This window comes from Mixophyes fleayi, chromosome 1 (assembly GCF_038048845.1).
Source record: "Mixophyes fleayi isolate aMixFle1 chromosome 1, aMixFle1.hap1, whole genome shotgun sequence".
NCBI classification, from domain to species: domain Eukaryota; kingdom Metazoa; phylum Chordata; class Amphibia; order Anura; family Limnodynastidae; genus Mixophyes; species Mixophyes fleayi.
The window spans coordinates 387,502,085-387,525,310 of NC_134402.1; the positions used below are offsets into that span (position 1 = coordinate 387,502,085).

The window sequence follows — 23,226 nt, forward strand, 5'->3', positions numbered from 1 at the left end:
GAACATACATGCTGCAACTTGTGGCCAGTTAGGTTTAACACAACCCAATTGCTGGGCACAACAGCAGCATTTTATGGGTGCTTTTACTCCTTGTTCCCCTTGGTTTCTAATAGTTTGGTAGACAAATTGTATACAATCATCATCATCATCAATATTTTAAATAGTGTGGTTTTAAGTGCGTGTTTAACATGTTTTAAGAAGTAATTTTCATAGACTGCATATAAAATATAATTGGACAACTTCAGTCAGCTTTTTTCATTGCAAGATGTTTCATCAACACTATATATGTGCAATACAAAGACCGATAGTTATGGTTCTCTTCAATCTGTAAATAAATGTTCAGTCCTCCTTCAGTCTTTTACAACCTTTGCCCCATAACATTCTAAACTTTCCATTGTAGCTGGCCTAATTTCTTGGAATGGGTCAAAATAATATATATTCAATATTTATACTTTTCTTTGCTGTATCCTTTTAATCTTCTCACAAACCCCTTCAATATTATGAGGAAAACGCAGTCAGACAGTCACTGTATCGGCGAGGCTCCATGCAGCTGTGTGACATGACTTTACTGGTACCAACTTGTCACCACTGCATGACAACCTGGAGAGCTCCTCTGCTGGAGCAAGAGATCAGACACGTGTAAGTTGAGATCTCGCACATTTTCAGGAATCTTACCTTTCTGTAAAGCTTAAAGTCGCATTAGAGAATCTTAGTTTAGTAAGCAGACTAGAAATATTTAGTTTACAGTTGGAGAGTCATTGTATTCGCCCGTGATTCCACTCACATACAACTATAAATATGTGCTCATTCTCACATGGTGGCTACTGCTATTAGCAAAGTCATGCACAGTACCATCTCCTTTACTCCCAATTCTACAGTGAAATATAGGATAATAGAAGTCACCTCGGAATTCCAGTCCATTATTTAGCAAAATGAACAATTTTATAAACGTTTGCACTGGTGATAGCTCCAATTACATGTGCACAATTTCCCATTATGAATTGAATATTTAAATATGTAAATGCAAAACATATCTCTGTCTTATGACTTATGAATATAACTTGTTTTGCTTTTTTTTATATATTTATTGAAGGAAAGTTGAATGCGTTTGTAGAAGCATATAGATTCATAATATAAAATTGTTACATTTTGCATAAGGTACAGAAAATATTTTAAAGTAACAGTGGCAATGCATATGTTTAAATGCAATAAAAAAAATGTATACATCAACATTCTGAATTTACTCTTGTGAGGATGATGTGCCATTAAGTGGACCGGGAAACCAAAACAGCAGTGAAAAAAAAATTAAACTTAGAAAATCAAAAAGGGTGAAGGGACGGGGAGGAATGTAGCGAGAGTGTTGCTTATAACTTAGTTACCATGTCACAGTCTTTGGGGGAGGTTCGATACAAAGCAAAGGGCTACTAGGGCCTAAAGTGATGAGACTTGCAATGTCTGACCTGAAATCTCTACTCATTTTTGTATGCACGCAAACATGAGGAGATATTCCTCTACCGTAATAACCGGAACTACTAGCACATTGCATGAGATATTCCTCTACCGTAATAACCGGAACTGCTGACACATTGCATGAGGAGATATTCCTCTACCGTAATAACCACAACTGCTAAAACATTGCATGAGGAGATATTCCTCTACTATAATAATCAGAACTGCTGACACATTGCATGAGGAGATATTCCTCTACCGTAATAACCGGAACTACTAGCACATTGCATGAGATATTCCTCTACCGTAATAACCACAACTGCTAAAACATTGCTGAGGAGATATTCCTCTACCGTAATAACCGGAACTACTAGCACATTGCATGAGATATTCCTCTACCGTAATAACCGGAACTGCTAAAACATTGCATGAGGAGATATTCCTCTACTATAATAATCAGAACTGCTGACACATTGCATGAGGAGATATTCCTCTACCGTAATAACCGCAACTGCTAAAACATTGCATGAGGAGATATTCCTCTACTGTAATAATCAGAACTGCTAGCACATTGCATGAGATATTCCTCTACCGTAATAACCGCAACTGCTGACACATTGCATGAGATATTCCTCTACCGTAATAACCGGAACTACTAGCACATTGCATGAGATATTCCTCTACCGTAATAACCACAACTGCTAAAACATTGCTGAGGAGATATTCCTCTACTGTAATAATCAGAACTGCTAACACATTGCATGAGATATTCCTCTACCGTAATAATCAAAACTGCTAACACATTGCATGAGGAGATATTCCTCTACCGTAATAACCGCAACTGCTAAAACATTGCATGAGGATATATTCCTCTACCATAATAATCAGAACTGCTAGCACATTGCATGAGCAGATATTCCTCTACCATAATAATTGGAATTGCTAACACATTGCATGAGGAGATATTCCTCTACCGTAATAACCGGAACTGCTAACACATTGCATGAGGAGATATTCCTCTACCGTAATAACCGCAACTGCTAAAACATTGCATGAGGATATATTCCTCTACCATAATAATCAGAACTGCTAGCACATTGCATGAGCAGATATTCCTCTACCATAATAATTGGAATTGCTAACACATTGCATGAGGAGATATTCCTCTACCGTAATAACCGGAACTGCTAACACATTGCATGAGGAGATATTCCTCTACCGTAATAACCGGAACTGCTAACACATTGCATGAGGAGATATTCCTCTACCGTAATAACCGGTACTGCTAGCACATTGCATGAGATATTCCTCTACCGTATTAACTGGAATTGCTAACACATTGCTTGAGATATTCCTCTACCGTAATAACTGGAACTGCTAGCACATTGCATGAGGAGATATTCCTCTACCGTAATAACTGGAACTGCTAGCACATTGCTTGAGGCTCCAGCGGGACTTCGCAATTAATTGAATCCCCCCCCTTAAACTTTTGTATAAGGTTGAGCGTAAATAATATATTGACTGGCTTTCTGTTGTTTATTAAATAAGTATAAATTTACCGCACATGTAATAGTAATTTCAATGTTTAAATGATACTGTGTTCACTTTAAAAATTGATCTAGACAAAAAGATTTTGTTTTACATTCAATAACTGATGTCACTATAACCGGACCTAGTTCAACATAACAGCACACTTGGGAAACAAAAGACACCATGTAAATTACAATACAAACAATTCACACTGCAGTAAAATAAAAATATGAAGTACAAGGTAATAAATAAATAGAAAGATTAATTCAGGATCATGTGCTTCCTATTTGCTGTTCTACGTCTTTATGAGGGATGTTACTGCAGGATTACCATAAAGAGTGTAGCAGTATTCCTGTTCTAAGTCTCAGACATGAAGCATGGTTCAAAAGTATTAACATCTGGTTAGGCCAAGGGGTACGAGCATACTAATACAGATGGACTGTGTTTGTTCTGCTCTGAAGACTGGAAATTATTTTTATTGTGGCAGCAATATAATCACAAACCTAGAATTCATTTTACAGTTATTTCTCAATGTTTCGACCCCTGGGTTCATGGTTGGCAAATTTTAAATACAACTTCTGATCGTCTGCCTATAATATATTATGATTTATTGTCCTCTTGTCAACAGGACGTCTTTTCATTTTCCAAAATGAACTATTTGAATCCATATTCCCAGGAACTGGGTGTTTTGTCTAAGCATGTCTTGTATAATGCATTATTAAGATTAAGCTTTATATAGCACCTAAATAGTATGCAACGTTTTACAGAGAATGTTTTTAGTCATTCACATAAATCCTCATTCAGCCATTCAGTGCAGATAGTGTTCTAAAGCAAAGATGCACAACTTGTGGTTCGAGGCCTCATGTAAAGTCTCATGTAAAATTTTTTATTGGGATCCATATATTGGGAAGGGGGGGATAGACAATGGCATACTTCTGTCCTAAGGCATGTGTTGTGGTATTTGTATATATGTAGAGGAAACAGCATACTTGCCAACTCTTCCAGAAAGTCCGGGAAACTCCCGCATTTGAGAATGTGGCAATCTCCCGGATTTGCCCACTTCCTAGTGAAGTGGGCAGAATTAGGTCCAAAATGCCGCGATTCACCGGGAATCACGACATTTGGCCTCGCACCCTGCTGTAAAATTACGCGTTTGTGTCATTACGTCACGGGGGCGGGTTCAAAATTATGCACATTTTGGGGCCCCGCCCCTATCACGCCCACCTCCCCCCCGGCATGCTCCCAGAAGCCAACTTTACAAAGTTGGCAAGTATGGGAAACAGTGTTTTATATTCATTTGTGTCCAAAACTCTGCTTAACGCTGTCCACACATGAGCAGATATGGACATTAAGGGGCATATTCAATTGTTCCAAAGTCAGAGCACGGAAAAAATATTACCGTTAATACAGTAATCTCTCGCTGGAATCCAGCGAGTAAATTACCGTATATTCGGTTTTTCCGCGCAGGATTACCGTAATAACGGTAATCCTGCGCGGTCCGCGGGATTTTCGGCAATCCTGCGGACAATTGAATATGCCCCTAAGACTATCCAGACTATAAGATCTGTGGCATTTTTTCCAGTGACTTATAAGGTACCACAAGATTCTGCAATTGTGGACAGTCACATTTACAATGCAAAGCATGCATAAAAACAGAACAACTACATACAAGGTTGATGAAGGAGGTGCAGACGTGAGTCAGGTTAGAGAGGGCAAGGTTGAGACAATAGGATCTAATGCAGGCTTGTTCAACCTGCGGCCCTCCAGATGTTGTGAAACTACAAGTCCCAGCATGCCCTTCCAGCTATCAACTGGTTGTCTACCAGCAAAGCATGCTGGGGCTTGTAGTTTCACAACACCTGGAGGGCCGCAGGTTGGACAGGCCTGATCTAATGGGACTGGGACTGTAGCAGTAAGGAGAAGGAGTAGGTGGGGGTAGGATAAGTGATAGTGAAGAGGTGTGTTTTGAAAGACAGTTTGAAAAATTGAAGGTTGGGGAGATTCTGGTCAGGTGAGGTAGGGTTTTCCATAAGTGGGGAGCAACTCAAGAGAAATATTGGAGGTGATTATAAGAGAGGAGGTGTAGGTCAGTGGCAGACATAGATGGCGAGAGGGAGTGCACTTCATGAAGAGGTTAGAGATTTATGAAAGGGATGAGTTTGTAAGGGCTTTGAAGGGTGAGGTAGCTTGAACTGAATTATATTCAAATTTATATTTAGTACAATTGAGCATGTCCTCTAACTACTACAATGGGCCAGTGCTGTGAACTCTTCTATCACTGAATCAAACAATCAGCATTGTTACCAATGCCCCACCACCTCCATAAATTTCCCATTTACGTGAATGGGAAGTTCAAGGGGGAGGGGCTTCAAAACACACTCATCCTTTTTGAAACAACTTACTTTAGAAGGAAAGAGGACAATAGCGTGAAATAGCAGTAACGTTAGATCATGGTAACTCCACATTGTAGGAAAGTATAACTTTGTATTTTGCATTATCTTAATGATCACTTCCCTAAACTAAATTTTTAATAGCAACATACGACACTACTTTAATGTGGATTTCTCATGTGTTCACTGCATAAGATTAATTGCTGAGCTATGTCATTAAAAGTTCAGTTTACATTTCCCTTTATTGCAGACAGCACAGATGCATGAGTTGATGTCATAACATGCTATGTGGTATAATCAAGTGGAATATTGCATCACACGAGATAATATGGGCTATTGCTGTATTACTCTGTAGCTGATTCATCAGTGAATTGCGTCATGTCATAGATTGGAGATAATTTGTCCTATGATTTGTGTGTTTTCAATTTGATTAGAAAACCCCCAATGTGTTACTTGGAGAACAAAACTTTTAAAGTCCTATTCAAATCCCCCACCTTCCCCCTTCAAAAAAAATGTTGAACCAATGCACCTTTAAATAAATTGTCCTGTTTTCTAATAGCAAAGTCTGATGTGTAATTATGTTTTTAGTGATTCATCTGTATAACACCCTAGGATATTTTACATTAGCGGCATCTGGTTTCAATGTTTCCAGTGGTTACTGGGTTGTGATTGACATCTGCAATAGCCTAATAAAGCTTCTAGTGCAGATGTAGCATCAGGTCCTTTGCTGTAAGCCTGTACAGACTTATGTTCCTTTCGAACCCTATGTCAGAGTTTGCATTGAAAGACAAGTCATAGTTTCCATTAAATAAATATGTTGTTACCTACAAACAAGTGGTCTAATTCAGATTTTCCTTTTACTGACCATTGGCATATTTTCAAAAATAATAGCTGGCACTTGGAGATCCATAATAAGATATTCTTGTTTTATTTTACCAACTTTATATAGGAATGCTCGCTATGCGTTAGCTATCTCGCCATCCTGTGTCCAGGTGGCACTGCAAAGTGAGTGTCACGTACCCTGTGCTTGAGAGTGAGTTTAAGGAATAAGTTATGTCACACACTCTTTGGCTTCAGCTTGGCAGATTTCCATGAAGCTGTTCTATTTTTCCTCTTTATTCCATTTTTTTTTATTTAACCAAGAAAATGTTCCTGAGACTAAACATTTCATACTTTCTGCCTCATTTGTCAAATTCACATATGCCATTTTCGCCTGTGACATATATCCATGATCACATACTTTTTCAATCCACACGGCTAATTCTGACATCAGGAGTTCTCAGAAGCTAGTCAATAGTTTCATTAAGGGGCTATAAATGTTTGCAGGGTGGTTTATTTCTATCCTTTAATGATATACACATTTCTGTTTGTGTAAATGTGACATATGATTCATAGCTTGTAGATCTTCAAACTAAAGAGATCGGTAACATCTTTTGTTTAGAATATTGCCTAATATTAACAGAATGTAAGCATCTTATTTGCTTCTGACTAGGTTGTCCTTTTGCCTAAAAGTTTAATATGGATGCAATGCACCTCAAGCCACACCTCAATCTCTAGCAATTAATTACACTGCGGTGGCGATGTGCTATTGCAAAGACTGCAGGTCATGGTAGGCTTTACTATTGTAGGCAGCACAGTGGCCTAGTGGTTAGCACTTCTGCCTCACAGCACTGGGGTCATGAGTTTGATTCCCGACCATGGCCTTATCTGTGCGGAGTTTGTATGTTCTCCCCGTGTTTGCGTGGGTTTTCTCCAGGTGCTCCGGTTTCCTCCCACACTCCAAAAAACATACTAGTAGGTTAATTGGTTGCTATCAAAATTGACCCTAGTCTTTCTCTCTGTGTCTGTGTGTGTGTATGTTAGGGAATTTAGACTGTAAGCTCCAATGGGGCAGGGACTGATGTGAATGAGTTCTCTGTACAGCGCTGCGGAATTAGTGGCGCTATATAAATAACTGATGATGATGATGATGCAATGCACCACAAGCCACACCTCAGCTTCTAGCAATTAATTACACTGCTGTGGCGATATGCTATTGCAAAGGCTGCAGGTCATGGTAGGCTTTACTATTGCAAGCTTGCCATGCCCAGGGTCCTCTAATTGGAGTAATCTAGACCAGCCAATAAGATAAGCCCTTCACTGAAGTCCAGTGGAGCAGGTAAGTTTACTTTTATACTTTTTAAATATTTTTATTTTAATATTTTTAATTATTTCAAGGTCTACTTTTGTAGTTGTATACTATAATTACTTTGTGGCTGACGTCCACATTTTAGTCAAACAGCCTTCTCATCCTTAACTGAAATGATGGGAAAACCCCCCAAATTGGATGAGATGCATTTACAACTAAAACTCAGAATTGTTACTTAATAAGTATGCTTTGCTCAGGGTTTGCACTCACTTGGCAGGTAGTTAGGGTTGATGGTATTTAATACTGTGACATGAACGCTATGTAATGACTACTATTAAAACAAAAATAGCTGTTTAATGCAAAAACTCTTTGGTTAGTGTGACACTAATAGGGAGGGTGGATCACAGATCCTCCGTACATAATCCAGAGTAGATGTACTCTGGCAAGCTTGGTTAACACATGTTGAACGTAATAATATTTGCTGGGTAGCTGTGGTGTGACAATGAATACCGAAGCAGTCTTACTAAAGGGTCTAATTACACACCTCTAATTTTTGATACATAATGCTATACTGACCAAGAGATTATATTACTCAGCATAAAATGATTTCTAACTACACTATATATAGTTGAACAACGCATTTTAAATATCAGTAACATCTCAATAGATATAAGTAATTTAAATAATCATGTGCAGAAAAATACAATAACTGGAAAGCTGAAGCATAAATAATTTAGTTGTAAAATACTATATACTATAATAAGAGGCTGGTGTCAAGCACAAAATGACTGATGTCAAACACAAATTCAGCTTGTAGAATTGCAAATGTGCGTGTATAGAGCCAGCCAGTCCCATTTCTTTCATACGACAGTCAGTTTCCCATTGATGATTGGGGAAAATCCAGGATGTATTTGGGTGTGTTCTATTTTGGCCTCTTTGTTTATTCATGAAGATTTTAGGTATGTATGCAGAGCATTTGTAGTTGTTTATATCTTCTCTCTATTAGCAGAATTACAGGGGTTGTGGCTTTCTAACCACCATTTCCATGATGCAGACCACCAAATTTTCAAATGCAGATGTCTATAGAAAGCAGCATTTGAAGGACTGCATCACAGGAACATTGGGAATCCTACACTCTATTTGTTAAAAGAATATGGAAGAAATAGAAAACAAAACGTTTTTGTAAATAGCTACTAATGGTGCATGCCAAATGTGAAAAGCCAGTTTTAATAATCCAGTTTTTAATAACTGCTGGAATGGAGTGACGGTCTGTATAAGGGGCCTGGAGAGGCCATTTATATTAGAAACTGGCTAGCAGGAAAAATTTAATTTGAATGGAATGAATGAAAGGTGAGTGAATCTGGAAATATATAGTTTAATTTGAATTAAGTGTAATGTGTTTTTGAATGGAAGATGGTTGAATGTTGTAATGGAGTTTGTCTGAGATCAGATAAAATGGAGTTAGTGAAGTTTTGGTCATGGAAACAGTTGTGTTTGTTGCAAAGGTTATTTGGAATAGATGTCTTTTGTGTAAAATAGATATTTGTGGTGGACTTACAAGTATATTACTAGAGATTTAAGATCAGGACCCTGTTCATTGGTAGTCAATTAGGCCATTACAAGCACATGTGACCAACACGTGCTTGTAACTTCTAACAAGCAAGTCGGCCATTTTAAATATTGTGATCTATTGTGCATAGTTTGTTTGTTCGATAGAATGGTGGTGTTGGAAAAGTATTTCATGGTAAAGTGAAGAAACCGTGTAGATGGTATTGGAAATTCTGCTATGCTGCTGTTGAAAAGTGTGGCTAAAATTAGTATTTAGATGCATAGCAAGTGATTGGATTGTTCAGGAAGAGGTCAGATAGTTCAATATAATGTTTTGTTAGACTGTTGATTTAAAGGGTAGTTTGTAACTCTGAATCTCTGAAATAATATGGTTTATTGCTGGAATTGTTGATGTAGTTAATATGGCAGCAAAGTGAAATACCATGTGTTTAGAGCATGCTGAGTTCAGACAATAGAGAAAATGGATCTAGAAGCTGGCAAGCTTGTAAAATGACTGTCATCTAGAAGATTTCATGTGAAGGGAATGTGGATAGTGAATAATGGCTGTTGGACATTGAGATAAGTAACATAGTAACATAGTTGATGAGGTTGAAAAAAGACACCAGACCATCAAGTTCAACTTATTTTGGATCTCCTGCGATCCCTCTGATATTTGAAATTGATCCAGATTAAGCAGCCGCCAAACTGTTTCAATTGTGAGCATTCCCCTAGACCCAATATTGCAATCCTATTTTTACCCTATATCCACTACTATCCTTCATTTTAATTAACAGTCGTATCCCTGGATACACTTTTCCACAAAAAATTTGTCTAACCCCTTCTTAAACATATCTATTGAATCTGCCATCACAACCTTCCCTGGCAGTGAATTCCATATCTTGACTGCCCTTACAGTAAAGAACCCCTTCCTTTGCTGGTTGTGAAATTTCCTCTCCTCTAACCTTAGGGAGTAACTGCGTGTCCTGTGTATTGTCCTTGGGGTAAAAAGTTCCCATGAAAGTTCTCTGTATTGACCTTTAATGTATTTGAAAATAGCAATCATATCTCCTCCTAGATGCCTCTTTTCTAAAGTAAACATGCCTAAACGGACTAACCTTTCCTCATAACTTAATGACTCCATACCCATTATCAGTTTTGTCGCTCTTCTCTGAACCCTTTCTAGTTTCAAATTATCTTTTTATAGAGTGGTGCCCAGAACTGTACTGCATATTCAAGATGAGGTTTTACCAATGATTTATACAGTGGAAAAATTACACTATCTTCCCTTGCATCTATGCCTCTTTTTATGCATGCCAGTATTTTATTTGCCCTTGCAGCTGCTGATTGACATTGAGCACTATTGCTAAGTCTACTGCCTACGAGCACTCCCAAATCCTTTTCCATTATAGATTCTCCTAAATTAATTACATTTAATTTATAGATTGCATTCTTGGTTTTGATCCCTAAATGCATAACCTTACATTTATCTGTGTTAAACCTCATATTCCATTTGGCCGCCCAATCCTCCAGTTTATTTAAGTACATCGTGCTCTGATTTTATTACCTTACAGAGTTTAGTGTCATCTGCAAAAATAGAAACTTTACTTTCTAAACAGTCACCAAGGTCATTAATAAATATATTAAAAAGGAGTGGCCCCAGCACAGAACCTGGACTAATGTGTATGAATAAAGTTCTATGATTCTGCAGCACTGAAGAATATGTTGGCCCCAGAAGTACATTATGACAGTGATAAAAGTATTCCCAGGCAAGGGATGGTGAGTACTCCCAAAAATGTTTTTAGAATAAGGCTTATAATCTCTTGCAACTTGGGAATTGGGACGTTCCCAGAAAGACGCATCCTTATCACTGAGATCAATAATGCAATCATTGCAGAGAACAAGAGACGAAATAGGTACATAGACCAAGTGAACCTTTCATTCATAGATAAATTAAAATAAGTTTCACTTGGAAATGCCAGGAATCAATCGAGCAATTAGTATATCATTGTTGTCCAAGCAATACTGACCGGGTTATGCACAATATTTATCCGTGCTACTCATTTCAGGGTAGCTAAAACCCTTTACTTTTCAAAAGATTAATGTTTTAAAATATTTTAATTGTTTTCCATATATTTAATCTAATGTTTTTTCCACATTATTGGAACTGAAAGATCAATATATTTAGTATAATTTATGGCAATAAAAAAATCTTGCCTATTGCTGGAGTAGAGAGCCTATGGATAAATAGGCTTCTGTATCTCTAATATAGTTTACAGTATTACTAGCAGCTCTCTCAACTCTGTCCGAAAAAGCTGAGAGGACAAAAGAAGACATCCATTCAGATAAAGGGGGAGAAAGAAAAGGACAGACACCTACAATGCGGAGATAGAGAAACACAAGCAGAAGGAGGAGTAGAAATAAGCACACATGGGGAGACAGACACACAAAGTGTAAGAAAAGGAAGAGACAGAAACACACAATGGCAGAACACACATAGATAGACAGAGAGAGCGAGAGGTTTTGGCTGGGCAGAAACATTTTTATATTTCCAGTCTAAACGTTGGGGCTGCCTTGCACATTCACTATTTCATACCTCACAACTGTCCCGAATTTGGTGGGACATGCTGTCTGCAGGCTGGAAATGGGCGTGGCCTAACTGGAAAGTGGGTGGAATTTTACCCAAATATGCCTATTTGTGGGCGGGGTTTGGCAGATCAGTGTGGAGGTCGGTTTTTTCCGCTTTTGGGATTCTAAATGTTGGGTGCTATGCCATTTAGTTTATTTATTTTCTCATCTGTATGTCACTTTCATTTATTTCTTTGTTGTTGTATTTTGCCATATATTGACGTAGTGTGGCAGCCCTTATGGATCCCATCAATCTAGGGGTAGGGGTGTGACCTTGAGGCTTCCATTCCCTGAAAACCTCTGAGGTCCCCCCTTCTGGGGGCTGGGGGGGGGGGGGGTGTGCAGAACATTCTGTGGAACCCAGGGCAACGGGGACTTCTCCAATCCTTATGCCCTAAGAGTGACCTTATGGTTCTGGGAGTCGGAGACAAAGAGGCCCTTTTTCTTTTGAGAAGGGCCCGAAAATGCCGCACACATTTTTTGTGTTTTTACACTTTTTTAGGGGCATGCAGTGGTTTTTGTTCTTGGTTGCAATGATTCCAGGCTTTCAATAAAAGAAAAAAGGGACTATGTACGTAGCTATACCTCCATACCTCTATGGTCACTGACTGACATATTTTGTGATGTATAGAGCCTGTCATTCCAGTGATATGCTACACTGACTGGTACCTGCCCCCATGGTCACTAATTTATATATTGGGTACCAGGGACAAAGACTGCATCATCAAGACAATTCCAGCAATGAAAATAGAAATATGATTAATTATAGGAACATAATTCCTTTATGTAACTGTGAAGTCTTTGTAATTATATCTGTATATGAACATGTTGGCTCCTGACACTGCAGATGTGAGAGCGTTTCATCTCCTAAATCTGAGGGTATGAGAACGGAAAATAATAATTGTTACCACATGAGTATCATCATATCTGTTCAGGTGTTATATTGTAATTAAAGATGTCCAGCAAACTTACATGAAGGGCTCTAATTTATGTTTTAAATAAGCAGGTGTTCAGAATCAGCCTCTATGTAAATTGACAGCAGAAAATTGTCATCCCACTACAACCAACTCATTCTACATATTTACGTTTTCTGTGAAATGTCTCTTTAATCCAGGCCAGGCATACATATACTTATTTAAACAATATAACATTCATCCCCATAGAAAAGAAAGTAAGCTGTTTATTACCATATGTGTAGAGAAATCCATGTATAGTTTTTATGTAACTGAGCATTAACCTTACATAAGAACAGTTATTATAATTGGGTTTTAATTGAGCACTGTGCTACTTTAATAACTGATGTCAAACTATGCTTTTCTGAAGTATTACATTCTATATAGTATTTGTTCTCTCTGTTTTACATTAGTGGCTCAGCTCCTAAATGCTATTTTGTTTGACTAACAAAGTGGGCCAACACTACATTGTAATGGCGGCCACACACAAAGTGAACTTGGGTATGTGCTTGCCCAATTGAAGTATAGAATGACCCTCTCTTATCGGTACTTCCTTTGCACCTGTGGAAACAGTGATTTTGTGTGTCGAAAAATGCAATGTGGCCCCATGCTCAACAGGGGTGGCCCTGTAAGTGTTGACTCTCATTTAAATATAGTTCATCTTTAACTCTAATTCCCCTATGTGGGCAAAATGTGAGGCAAATTAGTGCACTGAGCACACATTTAGGTAGCGGACACAGTCTACCCAGCTCCTGCCAGCAGTAGACTCACAATTTTGCGCCACCCACGGACACCACCATGATAACACACAGATTGGTATGCAGAGCAAATAAAGGAGACATTTTTGCAAAATAGTGTCTTGGTGTCGCAAGCTGTAGTATGCTGCTTGCGACACCCATTCTCAAGAAACCCAACCTTGACCCCACCTCACTCTCTAATTACCGCCCCATTTACCTTCTCCCATTTGCCTCCAAAATACTCGAGAGACTTGTCTGCAACCGTCTCTCCACCTACCTCTCTGAACACTCCCTCCTTGATCCTCTCCAATCAGGCTTCTGCCCCCTCCATTCCACTGAAACTGCCCTGGTTCAAGTTACGAACGATCTCCTCTCGGCTAAAGCCCTGGGCCACTACTCCCTCCTGATTCTCCTCGACCCCTCAGCGGCCTTTGACACCGTTGACCACCCCCTCCTGCTTCACACCCTTCAGTCCATTGGCCTCTCCGGTACCGTCCTCTCCTGGTTCACCTCTTACCTTGCCGACCGTTCCTTCTCTGTTTCCACCTCTGATTCTCTCTCCCCATCTTCCTCCCTTCCAGTCGGGGTCCCTCAGGGCTCTGTCCTTGGACCCTTACTATTCTCACTATACACCTCTTCTCTGGGTGCACTCATCAGCTCCTTCGGCCTCAAGTACCTTTATGCTGATGACACTCAACTCTACCTTTCCTCTCCTGATCTCTCTCCCTCCCTTCTCTCCAGGGTATCCGCATGCCTCTCTGCCATCTCCTCCTGGATGTCCTCTAGATTTCTTAAACTCAATCTTGCTAAAACTGAACTCATTGTCTTTCCTCCCTCTCATACCTCCTTCCCCTCTGACCTCTCTATCAATGTTGACAACTCATCTATCTCCCCTGTTCCCCAACTCCGCTGCCTAGGTGTCATCCTCGACTCCTCTCTCTCCTTTGCCCCTCACATTCACTCTCTCGCCAAATCCTGCCGTTTCCAGCTTCGCAACATTGCCCGCATTCGGCCCTTCCTCTCCCAGGATGCCACCAAATCTCTCGTCCACTCTCTAATCATCTCCCGCTTGGACTACTGCAACCTTCTCCTTGTCGGCCTCCCCCTCTCTAATCTCGCTCCCCTTAGATCTGTACTTAACGCCGCTGCTAGGCTTATTTTCCTCTCTCACCGTTCCACCTCTGTCTCCCCACTCTACCAAGCCCTTCACTGGCTCCCCTTCCCCTACAGAATCCTTTTCAAGCTCCTCACTCTGACTTACAAGGCCCTCGCCAACTCCACTGCTCCCTACATCTCTAACCTTATCTCATTTCACACTCCCTCCCGCCCACTGCGATCGTCCAATGATCGTCGCCTCTCTTCCCCTCTGATTACCTCCTCTCACGCACGTATCCAAGACTTCTCCCGCGCCGCTCCCCTCCATTGGAACAAGCTCCCCCGCTCCATCAGAACTTCCCCTAATCTGTCCTCTTTCAAATGAACATTAAAAACCCACCTTTTCCTTAAAGCCTTCCAGTCTCATGCCTAAACTCCCACCGGTCGGCTACCTCTCTTTCTCATCCCTTCTCCCCCTTCCTCGACTCTGTCTCCGTTTCTCCCGTCTCTCCGTCTCATCCATGTGTCTGTCTGTCTCCCCTTCCCTTTAGATTGTTCGCTCCTTTGAGCAGGGCTCTCCTACCTTCTGTTTCCATCACTTTTAACTGCACTCTCCAGCTACTCTGCTCACCTCCTCTCGGTCCCTCTGCCCTCTGTCTCCTCTCGCTTCTCTCCGCTCCCCTCAGTGACTCTCAACCTGTCATCGGTGCCCACCCTCTTGAGTCATAGTTACCTGCCTATACTCACTTTTCCCCTCCCTCCCTCTCTTTCATGCTGTGCCTGAGCCCCCAGAGTTATAGTGCTTACTGTTACTTGTACTGTGCTGTTTCACCTTGTACTGTGCCATTGTTTGTCCTTGTACGGCGCTACGGATACTTTGTGGCGCCCTATAAATAAAAATTAATAATAATAATAGATGCATTTATTCACATTCAAAAATGACCTTTAGATTTGGGTCACCTCAATGGCAGCAAGAGTGTTCAAGAAGCATATTGGACACATGGTGATTAAAACAAACAATGAAAACTAGAACTTAAACATGTTACACGTGGGACAGTAGAGAATATTTTAAATTATATACCTTAATGTTGGTAGTAAATGTTGTAGATATTTACTGGGATCAGTTTTTCTGCTTGGAAACCTCTATAGTACAATATCTCTGTAAGTTAGATTCACCTCTAGCATTAAAGAGGAAGGTGGATGCTACATAAAAAAGAGAGTAATACTACTCAGATGGGAGTTCTGCATTGTATTTTGGTATGTAATAGTCCATAATTGCCAAGCCTCCCTGAATGTGAGGGAGACGTCCTGAAATAGGGGTGATCTCCCTCACTCCCTGAAGAGTCTGGCATTCTCCCTGATGCTGAGCCAGTACAAGACATGGTTGGCTTCGCCATCTGTGGCATGGTGACACAGTTCAAATATTGTGTCCTATGTCCATATATTGATGCCTATGGAGGTGGCCATTTTCATGGAGACCAAGATTTAATCAAAGACTAACAGGTAAGACAACATGACTTCAGTAATGAAGACAGAAAAAGACACTTTAGTCTCTAGAGATTCATTAGCTGCTTTTCTTTAGCGCATAGTTGCCTACTCTCCCGGAATGTCCGTGAGACTCCTGCATTTCTGGAAGACCTCCCGGGAGAGCAGGGCAACCTCTTGGTTCTCGCTCCCTCAATAGATAAGTGATGGGGGCGGGGCTTAATAACGCAAATATCGCGTCATCTTAGCCCCGCTCCTTGCTGTAATTGGCCAAAATTGTGACAATCGTTTAGGGGGAGGGGCCAAAATGGTGCGATTCATCAAGCCCCGCCCCAGCACACCCACCTCCCTTGGGACCTCCCTGAAGCCAACGAGGAAAAGTTGGTAAGTATGTAATAGTGTCACCAGTGTAGGCTATCTTTGTAATCCAGTCACCAAAATGGGGCTATGCATTGTAAACTTTTCAACAGAATTCAGCTAGTGTATTATATACTGGTCATAATCTGCTTTGCTTGATATACCCATTACCAGAAAGGGAGTCTGTTTTGTTTACTAGCCATCAGAAGGGGCTCTGCTTAATTTATTTGTCAACATAATTTACCTTGTCTAGTGTACTGGGTCCTAGTGCTTAGTATACTTGCCAATGGATTCTGTATTTTATATGTGCCTCTAGAAAGGGGTCTTACACTGGTTACCAGAATGACGACATGTATTTTGTACATTTACCTCCATAAAAGGCTCTGGGTTGTATGCCTTCTACCAGAGTAGGCTTCAATATGTATACTTTCCATCAGAAAGGCCTCTGCTTTGTACTCTTGTCACTTAATGGAATCTCTATATGTAGAGCAGACAGAGTTCTGAACCAGGAAGAGAACACCCAATAAAATTTTATTTACTGTATTTGTTTATCTCTATTTGCATTTCTTATTTACTTATTTATTGTATTTATTTCTTTTTGCTTCTCTTATTTACTGTATTTAATTATTTCTATTTGCATTTCTTAATCTATTCCTACCGCATTTTATTTCTCCCTTTGTATTCCTCTGCTCTCCGTCTATTGGCCTTTCTTGTCTCTTTGTTCCCCGTTCACGCCTCTCTGTCTCATTTTACAAGGCTTGCCTTGTCTCTTTGCTTCACCTCTTCCCACCGTCATTGTCATTGTTGGCTATTACTTTATTTAACTCACTTATCTCATTTCCTCTTGTCTACCTTCTGACTCCCTCTGTCCTCCTCTCCCGCCCCTTTGCTTTAGACGATTCCTCTGTCCCCTCTACTTCTTCCACTCCTCCCCCGCCCCTCCCTCATCTCACTATGCCTCCCTGTTCACTTGCCATACCCATACTCTCACCTCGCCCTACTTCACGCTCCTGTCTCCGCACTCCCCCGCGCACCGCTAACCTTGCCAACCTTACCCCCCTCTCCCCTCCCTTTCTCCTGTGCCCTCTGGAATGCTAGATCCGTCCGCAACAAATTCCCCTCTATTCATGACCTCTTCTTATCTAACTCTCTTAACCTTCTTGCCATTACCGAAACCTGGCTCACCGATTCCGACACTGCCTCCCCTGCCGCTCTCTCCTATGGCGGCCTCTCCTTTACCCACTCCGCCAGACCCGGAGAGTGGGCATTCTCCTATCCTCTACCTGTACTTTCAGACTCATTCCTCCTGAACCCTCCCTCTCCTTCTCCTCTTTTGAAGTCCACTCTATCCGTCTCTTCTACCCCATCCATCTCCGCGTCTCTGTCATATACCGTCCCCATGGCCCCGCCTCCCTTTTCCTTGACAACTTTGCTGCCTGGCTCCCACACTACCTCTCCTCTGACATCCCCTCCATTATCCTTGGCGACTTCAATATCCCTATTGACAACCCCATCGACCCTGCTTCTGTCAAACTCCTTGCCCTTTCTTCCTCCCTTGGCCTCTCCCAATGGACCTTCTATCCACTGCCTTGGTCACTCCCTTGACCTTGTCTTCTCCCACCGTTGCAGTCTGTCCGACTTCTCTATCTCCCCCTTTCCACTCTCGGACCACCATCTCCTCTCATTCTCTCTCTCCTCTACTCCTGCACCCCTCCCCCCACCCAAATCTACCCGGTCCAGACGTGATCTCGACACCCTTGATCCTGCTATGCTGTCCTCTTCTCTCGAAACTCTCCTCTCTCCCCTTTCCACCCTGTCCTGCCCAATCAGGCAGTCTCCCTCTATAACCAAACCCTCTCCTCCGCCCTTGATGCGGTCGCCCCTGCCCAGCCTATCCACCTTCGCTGCTTCAATCCCCAACCCTGGCATTCCAAACTTACCCGCTTCCTCCAAAAATGCTCTCGCACTGCCGAACACCACTGGAGAAAATCTCGCTCCCTGGCTGATTTCCTCCACTTCAAGTTTATCCTCTCCTACAGCTCTGCCCTCTCGCTCGCTAAGCAATCCTTCTTTAAATCCCTCATCTCCTCCAAATCCTTCAACCCCCGCCACCTCTTCGCCACCTTTAACACTCTCCTGTCTCCTCCTTCCTCCCTCTCTGCCACTGACATCGCCTCCTTTTTCTCCTCTAAAATTGCGGCCATCAGACTTGAAATCTCTTCCTCCACCAACCCTTCCGCCTCCCCCCCTCTCGCCCATCCTCCCTCCTCCACTCTCCCCCCCCTCTCTCCCCAGCCACCAACTCCTTCTCTCCTTCCGCCCTACCTCGGGAGAGGAAGTCCACTCTCTCATTTCTTCTTTTCCCCCTCTACCTGCCCCCAGGACCCCATCCCTTCTCACCTTCTTCGCTCCCTTTCCGCCGGCACCTGCTCCCACCTCGCTCACCTCTTTAACCTGTCCCTCTCCACCGGCATCTTCCCCTCCGCCTTTAAACATGCTCTCGTCTCACCCATTCTCAAGAAACCCAACCTTGACCCCACCTCACTCTCTAATTACCGCCCCATTTCCCTTCTCCCCTTTGCCTCCAAAATACTCGAGAGACTTGTCTGAAACCGTCTCTCCACCTACCTCTCTGAACACTCCCTCCTTGACCCTCTCCAATCAGGCTTCTGCCCCCTCCATTCCACTGAAACTGCCCAGGCTCAAGTTACGAATGATCTCCTCTCGGCTAAAGCCATGGGCCACTACTCCCTCCTGATTCTCCTCGACCCCTCAGCGGCCTTTGACACCGTTGACCACCTCCTCCTGCTTCACACCTTCCAGTCCATTGGCCTCTCCGGTACCGTCCTCTCCTGGTTCACCTCTTACCTTGCTGACAGCTCCTTCTCTTTTTCCACCTCTGAGTCTCTCTCCCCCTCTTCCTCCCTTCCAGTCAGGGTCCCTCAGGGCTCTGTCCTTGGACCCTTACTATTCTCACTATACACCTCTTCTCTGGGTGCACTCATCAGCTCCTTCGGCTTCAAGTACCACCTTTATGCTGATGACACTCAACTCTACCTTTCTTCTCCTGATCTCTCTCCCTCCCTTCTCTCCAGGGTATCCGCATGCCTCTCTGCCATCTCCTCCTGGATGTCCTCTAGATTTCTTAAACGCAGTCTTGCTAAAACTGAACTCATTGTCTTTCCTCCCTCTCGTACCTCCTTCCCCTCTGACCTCTCTATCACTGTTGACAACTCCTCTATCTCCCCTGTTTCCCAACTCTGCTGCCTAGGTGTCATCCTCGACTCCTCTCTCTCCTTTGCCCCTCACATTCACTCTCTCGCCAAATCCTGCCATTTCCAGCTGCGCAACATTGCCCGCATTCGGCCCTTCCTCTCCCAGGATGCCACCAAATCTCTCGTCCACTCTCTGATTATCTCCCGCTTGGACTACTGCAACCTTCTCCTTATCGGCCTCCCCCTCTCTCATCTCGCTCCTCTTAGATCTGTACTTAACGCCGCTGCTAGGCTTATTTTCCTCTCTCGCCGTTCCACCTCTGTCTCCCCACTCTACCAAGCCCTTCACTGGCTCCCCTTTCCCTACGGAATCCTTTTCAAGCTCCTCACACTCACTTACAAGGCCCTCGCCAACTCCACTGCTCCCTACATCTCTAACCTTATCTCTATTCACACTCCCTCCCGCCCTCTGCGATCGTCCAACGATCGTCGCCTCTCTTCCCCCATGATTACCTCCTCTCACGCACGTATCCAAGACTTCTCCCGCGCCGCTCCCCTCCATTGGAACAAGCTCCCCCGCTCCATCAGAACTTCCCCTAATCTGTCCTCTTTTAAACGAACATTAAAAACCCACCTTTCCTAAAAGCCTTCCAGTCTCATGCCTAAACTCCCACTGGTCGGCTTCCTTTCTTTCTCATCCCTTCTTCCCTTCTCCCCCTTCCTCGACTCCGTCTCCGTCTCTCCCGTCTCATCCATGTGTCTGTCTGTCTTCCCCTCCCTTTAGATTGTACGCTCCTTTGAGCAGGGCTCTCCTACCTCCTGTTTCCATCACTTTTAACTATGCTCTCCAGCTACTCAGCTCACCTCCTCTCTAATCCTCTGCCCTCTGTCTCCTCAGTTACTCTTTACCTGTCATCGGTGCCCACCCTCTTGGGCCATAGTTACCTGCCTGTACTCACTTTTCCCCTCCCTCTCTTTCTTGCTGTGCCTGAGCCCCCAGAGTTATAGTGCTTACTGTTACTTGTACTGTGCTGTTTCACCTTGTACTGTGCCATTGTTTGTCCTTGTACGGCGCTACGGATACTTTGTGGCGCCCTATAAATAAAAATTAATAATAATAATAAAATTAATTTTATTTTGTTTCATATTAGCACCTCATTCTGTTAATTAAACCAGCTGTGTGCACTCTATGTACATAGCCCTTGTGCTACTGGCCAACACTGAGTGTTTTCCATTTGCCAGTTGAAGGAGACCATCTCCAAAACACCTAGGAGGACACTGATGCTTGTTTTACTATTGATCTTGTAAGGGCAACTTCTATTTTTACTTTTTAATAAATTGTGAATACACTTGATCTATTGGCTCTCTACCACCTCTACAAACTGAGTTTACACGGTGGCAGTGAAGGGGTGTTTCCCGCAGCTATTATTCCAGCTTTTATTCATTATCAACTGGATATTGAGACTGCGCATACACTTCCTCCTATCTGGAGCAACTAAAACAAAATGGAATCGCCTTAGCATACTGGTCACATACTGGTCACATATAATATGCTGATCAAATGGGACTCACTTGTTTGAATATTGCTCTTTGATATTGTAACTTGTCAGAAGTTTTAATTGCTGTATAAAACACTGGTATGCTGTCTCCACAACCAGACAAGACACATACAATACATTGGCTCAGGGCTCTTCATGCCACCCTAATTTCTAGCATGTGCTGCCTACTGAGCTTTAGAGACAGATAATTTGCATCATTATATTTGGTGAAAGTAAAGACTGTGTTGAAATATCCTTACTGAAGTTGGGATTCTTTAACTTCAGACCCCTCCTCACATTGTCACGTGACACAATCATCAACTCCCCACCAATTAAATAAAGTCCCCAATTGATGTGGGTCTTATGCCTGTAGCCTTTAATGATACACTGCAAAGCCTGGACGCTGTTTTTTTGTTTTTATTTGGACTAATTATTCTGCACAGTGAATAGGCTCAGCGGTAAGAAGAGGCCTGTATTTTTATTTGGGGAAATATGTCTAAACATATACTTACAGCAGCCAGGTTTTCTGCTTGTTTTGGTAAGCCGCTTGTCTCCAAGAGATAGATTTCAGTTTGCTTCCAGAAATGAGTTCCAAATTGGCCAAGGAGAAGATTAAAAGCAGATTAGAAGTATACAAGTGCCAAAACCTATTTGAGCTTTTAAGTGCTCTGTGATTTATCATTTTCATTTTATCTTTAAGTATCTGCATAGAGTGCCGCTAGCTAACTCAGTCTGCTTTTTCCAGGTTTGACTGCTCGGTATTATATTATTTCATGCTAAATTTCATTTCTCAATTTACAGTAGTGTGTTTAACATTGGTATTTATTATTTTTGGGATGCATATATTTCTGAAACAGATATAGATATATATATATATATATATATATATATATATAATATATATATATATAATATATACATACAATTTAAACTAGCTTTTGACACAGATTTCTACAGCCAGTTTCCTGAACAATGACCTTATACTTTAAATTGCATCAACATGACTTCTCAAAGGTCACAAGGTACTGATAATGGGATTGCTTTGAAAACAAAGCTTTACAGACTTATACACAAAAAAACCAATTTACACGAACCTTTACAATAATACTTTCAATTGACAAAAAATATGCATCCTTGATGATATTACACATGTATAAACAACTCAGCTGTACAGTAAATATAAAAATGAGTTTTGAACTGAGTTCCATAAACTAAACATTAATCCAGTATAGCTTACCTGGAGTTGGATGTTTAACCTGATCAGGCATATGCTTGAGGTCTGCTGTGGTTTGTCAGTCCTGCTAGCGGTATATCAGCATGCTGCCTGAATGAGAAGGCCTGCCTTGGCAGCATTAAGGAGGCATTGATGGACCACCACAAACCATGGCAATAGTTTTGGTGGAACAGCAGTCCCCAAGTGAGTGATACATAGCTCCCAATAATCCCGATTTTGGAGGTACATCCCGATTTCAAGAATGGGTGGAGCGAGGCTTATTTTGTCCTACTTTTGGGAATCTAAATGTTGGGAGGTATATTTTGTATTATTTTGGATGAATGTTTAACTTTCTGGAATTCCACCCAATACAGAATGTCCAATTTTAGGTTTAATTAGCTTGCAGTACAGAGAATTAGTGTATGCTGTTGTCCGGTATGTACAATGGTATGTCATTCTGCCACTTCATCTGCTGCCTTTATTGTAGAACTATCATATTCCATTCACTTACATTTTCCACACCGTTACTTCTAAATTTCCACTTTCAAGTACACTATAACTTCGTTATGCCTCCCCTTATATCTTGTTAGAACCAGGTCATAGCCTACCGGTATCCATAAAAGTGTCCGTAAAGGTCTAATGAGGAGGAAAAACTTCATAGTAAAGCAATAAACAGCCAAACTATGCCTTTTTAAATGAATTGCAATATTTATATTGATAATATTTTTATTTTAAATCGTTCCTCTTACTGTCATATTTGTATATATAATATTAACATTTTACCTTTCCACATTGCGACCTGGGAGCTTGGTTTTGCTAACATTAGTAGTGGCCCTTGGATACTCATCTGCTGTCAGAACGTACTGATGAGAGTGTAATATATATAGGTACACCTTTCTAGTGCTGGGTAAGACTGTGGCACGGTCTTAGACGAGGTACGTCTATTAAATAACGAGACTGATT

The 23,226-nt window shown here is 41.8% G+C and overlaps 1 protein-coding gene across 3 annotated transcripts in view; it reads left to right on the top strand.

Annotated features, from left to right (window-relative positions):
- XRCC4 (X-ray repair cross complementing 4) overlaps positions 1-23,226 on the top strand; it is a 253,481-nt gene that overhangs the window by 229,092 nt on the left and 1,163 nt on the right. The window lies entirely within an intron of this gene.